We start from the raw sequence: 4,596 nt of genomic DNA, 5'->3' as shown, positions 1-4,596 counted from the left end.
TCCCGCGGGGCAGCATGGGAAGGCGTGCGGGGCGGGGCGGGGCGGCTGCCACGCCCCCCGGGAGGAGCGCGGGGCCCGGGGCCCGGGACCGCGGGTTCGCGGCTCCCCTCAGCCGCTTCCGGGGAGCGGCGCCGCCGCTGCGGGGCGTGCCCGGGGTATGCAGGGTGTCCGGGATAGCCACTGTATCCTCCGGTCCCCACGCTGTTCTCTGTGTCCCAGGGCACGCTCACGCGCAGCCAGCCCCGCCAAGCCCGAGGCCGCTCTCCTCAGCACAACGCAGGTGTCACCATCGCTAAAATATTCAAAACTCTGGGCTCTCGCTGGCTGTGAGGCTCGTTAGAAGATTCTGGTAAAAAGGCCCTGCAGCCGATGTGCAAGGCTGTGCTGTTCCTCTGGTCCAACATTGCCACCTTGTGCTGGATGAGGAGAGGTCCCTGTACTGGTGCCCTCCTGAAACCCGTGAGTTGTGACCAAAGTACTCCTACAACCCCTCAAGTACTATTCGTTATTTGGATTTATTTTGTAGTCAACATCTTTCTTCCCTATTTAATTTTGTGGCTAAAGAACCACTTTGTCCATTAGCCTGGAAACCGCTGTGCTCCAGCAGCTTTACGAAGGTGAGGGCGTGAACGTGAATTCAGGGAAAGCTCCAGGGGAAAGGAAAAATGCCTCTTCAATTGATCACAGTTTTTCTTCTCTGTAAGTAGTTGAAGAGCACAATGAAACAGTAACACAAGGTATTTTTTAAAAATGGAAGTGGTACAATATACATGTTGAAATAATATAAAAATGCTCAGAGTACAATCACAAGAAATCCAGCTCTTAACAAGCTCAAGGTAAGAAAACAATTAAGTGCTCAAAAACAAGCCCATAAATCTCAGTTAACAATCCTCCTGTGCTGTAGTGCTGCAGAGCCGTAAAAGCAGAGCAAATGTAAAGCAATCCAGCCACTTTTACCTAGCAGAAGTCATATATAGATTGCAAAATGTATGGTGCTCCTAAACAGAACCATAAATCACGTTGTCATTTCCCAAGTACGAAGGCAGGTCCTGCTCCATTTCCTGGCTTTATTTCACTGCCAGTCTTGGACCTCATGGGCTCTCTCCCAATTCCCTTTGCTATCTGTGCTCGAAGCACCAGAGCAGGGCCAAGGTGAATCATTCTGATCTTTATCGATCGCCTTTGTGCTGCAGAAGGAGCTGCACGGTGCTGACTGTTCCCTTCCTGCTGGAGGTGACACCCTGAACTCCAGAGCCCCGAGCCTGTGCTTGTGCTGACCACTGGAGAACCTTCAGGACATCTCTTATTTTTTATTTTCCAGTTGTGCACAAAGCTGGAAGCTGGACATGCCCTAGAACCCAGAAGTCCCCCGTGGCCTGGGCTGAGCCCAATGTGGGCAGCAGGGCTGGGGGGATTCTGCCCCTGTGCCCAGGTGAGCCCCCACCTGCAGAGTTGCCCCAGCCCTGGGCCCAGCACAGGGAGGAGCTGGAGCTGCTGGAGCCAGGCCAGAGGAGGCTCCAGGATGAGCAGAGGATGGAGCAGCTCTGCTGGGAGCAAAGGCTGGCACAGCTGGGATTGTTCACCTGGAGAGGAGAAGCTTTGGGGTGAGCTCAGTGTGGCCTTGCAGGGCCTGAAGGAGCCCCAGGAAACCTGGAGAGAGACAATTGACAAGGGATGGAGGGACAGGACACAGGGAATGGCTCCCAGTGCCAGAGGGCAGGTCTGGATGGGATATTGGGAAAGAGCTCATATTCCCCATTTTTTGCCACTTTGGGGAACGTCTGCTCCAGCAGCAGAGCCCCTTGACACAGTGAGTGTTCCTTGGCTGCCAGCAGGCAGGACCCCCCCACCATAAGGGCAGCAGGCACCCAGCCCTGGGAAAAAGGAAAATTGCTGGGCACAACATAAATCCATGGGGAAACCCTTGACTAGTTTTGCAGGTAGGACTTGTTCCTACAGAAACAACACAACTCAGGCTTCAACCAGGAAAAACCTTTATTCCCCAGTGGTTAATATTTTAACAAGTATGTGCAGTACAAAAAGTGTGTATTCAAAGCTCTGGATATTCAGGTGGCAGAAGGGCTCGGCTCATGGCTAAACTAAGTGTCAGGGACATTTATGGAGTCTGGATTATTTCACAAACCCAGGGTTTCCTAGATGACTGCAAGGAATCCAACTCTCATCTTGGAGAGCAAAACACTCCTTTTGTTACAACTTTTGCATTTAAACACCATTTTTGTCTGAATCCCTGATGGTCATCCTGCCCCTCCCCACCAGTTCTGATGTATTTTACATATTCATCAGCCTTCTCCAACCTTCCTTTGTGGGCTCACTTCCCCCCAGGCCTAGGGATGAGAGCTGGTGCCTCACTACAGCCTCTCCAGTCTCCCACAACAATTCAACACCACTCTCAAATCCTGCTGCACCCAACAGCCTTGTAAGATAATGAAAAGCAAAGTGAGCAAGCTTAAATATAAATACATTTAATTGAGGTCATATAAAAATGTATTTCCAACAAGCAATGAGAGGAGATTAACAATGAATTGTACACATAATTGTTGTTATATCTTGCCCCAAACCACCTTTGATTTTTCCAATTCTACATCCACATTCTGAAAACAAATTCTTCTCCAGCTGCCCTGTTTAAACTATTGGCTCCAGGTTTCCATCTTCCCAATGCCTTTCAAACAAGGCTCTTCAAAGCAGCCTTGACAGCTTTACTTCTGACCACTCCTGCTGCTCCAGCAAGCCCCACACCAACAATTTACCTGTAATAAAAACCCAATAAAGACAGTTGAAAAGAGGACCTCTATTCAACTCTTAGCACTGACCAGTTAATTAGCTGACATTTACTTTTATATAAAAGATGCACATTAAAGTATCTGCAACAGAATTTTCCTTTTTCTGTGTGTTGTCTGCATCCAATCTAGGCTCTAACTCCACGGGCAGGAGTTACTCCACTCTCAGGCATGCAGAGTGCTGCCAAAACCTGGCACCACTGAGCACCAGGACGGCCCCACTGGTGCCAGGAAAGCTAAGCAGCACCTTTCTCTCCCAGCAGCATAACACTGGCACAGGCACTGAGCAGCCATGGGCAGCTGACTACTGCTGGGAGAAAGAAAAAAAAAAAAAACCAAACAAAACCGGAGGGTTTACAGGGCAGAAAAAAAGTGGAGGCACCTCTCTGATGATGCCTACTCTCATCAAGGCTTCATCCAGCAAGAGGAATAGATAAGCTAAACCTATTGCTGGATAGACCATATAATTTCCACCCTGAGGACCTGATGCTAGCACAAGAGCCAGCAGACGCCTTTTAGTTAATTCAAGACAGCAAAAGAAATACTTCTGCCCATTTCCCCTCACTGGCTCAGGGTCACACCTCACCCACGTGGCTCCAGAGCTCTCCCTTTGTCTCATAGGCAGGTTATCCCTTCACATCTCTCCGCAGGCTCTAGTGCCCTCCTGGAGAGCCTCCTTGGCTGTCCCAGCACAGCACAGCTCGGGGGTTTCACACACGGCGCGGCCGGGCCACCTCAGGGCTGCTCCTTCGGGCGGCTCCCGCCCCCCACGGCTGCGGGTCACCGCGATTCCCCCATCGGCCGAAGGCCTAAAGAGAGGACAGCAGAAACATCGCAAATAATCCATTAGTTCCATCTGTATTCATAAAGCTCAAAAGCAGCGGCCTGGCTTGTAGCAGAGGACAAAAGCCAGCAAATCGAGCGAAAGGCTGAGGAATTAATGCGGAACAGCACTGCTGAGCAACACCCCCAGTCCCGGGGCACCGCGGGCTGCAGCGCTTGCCGGCCGTCAGTAACAGCGAAATTAAGTAAGGTGAATATTTCACGTGACGCTTTCCGTCCCCTGAGCGCCTATCTCTAGCGCCGCTGCGGCCGCCACCCGTGCCCTGTTCCCCCCTTACCTCATGGCGGCGGTGGCCCCTCATGGCGAGGGGACCCGGCCCGCCAGAGTCGCTCCTTGCCCTCTCGGCGGCGAGCTGAGGGAGCCCGGCCCGCCAGAGCCGCTCCTTGCCCTCACGGCGGCGAGCTGAGGGAGCCCGGCCCGCCAGAGCCCAGAGCCGCTCCTTGCCCTCACGGCGGCGAGCTGAGGGAGCCCGGCCCGCCAGAGCCCAGAGCCGCTCCTTGTCCTCACGGCGGCGGGGGCGCAAAAGGAACGAGCCCGGCCGCGCTGCCGAGGTGATTCCACAGGCACCGCCCCGCTCGCTTCGGCCGCTCCCCCCGGGGCGGGCAAAACCCCTCGATTATCAGTCACAGGGCGGCTTGGCTGGGAGGGACTTTAAAGATCGGCTCTTCCCACTCACTGCCGTGGGCAGGGACACCTTCCCCTATCCTCGGTTGCTCCAATCCCCGTCCAACCTCGTCTTGGACACTTCCAGCATTCCTGACAGAGCCAGAGCAGGAAACACAAGATCTGTGGAGTTGGGAGAACTGAACTCAAGCACCAGCTTATGGGAAGCAGAGGGCTGGTAAGCTGCGTCTGCTTTCCCCTGATGTGTCCCACTTCAGGCACAGGAGGTAGAAGTGCCAGCTCAGAAACAGCTGCCAGCAACAAAAATCCAGCCCTGAAAAAAGCAGAGCA

At 53.4% G+C, this 4,596-nt stretch overlaps 1 long non-coding RNA gene and 1 other non-coding gene across 2 annotated transcripts; both read right to left on the bottom strand.

Annotated features, from left to right (window-relative positions):
- Window positions 1-2,467: 2,467 nt before the first annotated feature.
- On the bottom strand, window positions 2,468-4,236 carry LOC128795790 (uncharacterized). Its single transcript, XR_008433636.1, has 3 exons — window positions 3,920-4,236; window positions 3,380-3,607; window positions 2,468-2,768 (listed from the first exon to the last, which is right to left on the bottom strand). It is a non-coding gene; the product is annotated as an uncharacterized LOC128795790 (long non-coding RNA).
- LOC128795931 (small nucleolar RNA SNORA74) lies at window positions 2,911-3,113 on the bottom strand. Its single transcript, XR_008433667.1, has one exon. It is a non-coding gene; the product is annotated as a small nucleolar RNA SNORA74 (small nucleolar RNA).
- Window positions 4,237-4,596: the final 360 nt, after the last annotated feature.

The sequence above is a fragment of the Vidua chalybeata genome, chromosome 15 (assembly GCF_026979565.1).
Source record: "Vidua chalybeata isolate OUT-0048 chromosome 15, bVidCha1 merged haplotype, whole genome shotgun sequence".
Lineage (NCBI taxonomy): Eukaryota > Metazoa > Chordata > Aves > Passeriformes > Viduidae > Vidua > Vidua chalybeata.
This window is presented reverse-complemented; position numbering and strand designations above follow the sequence as displayed.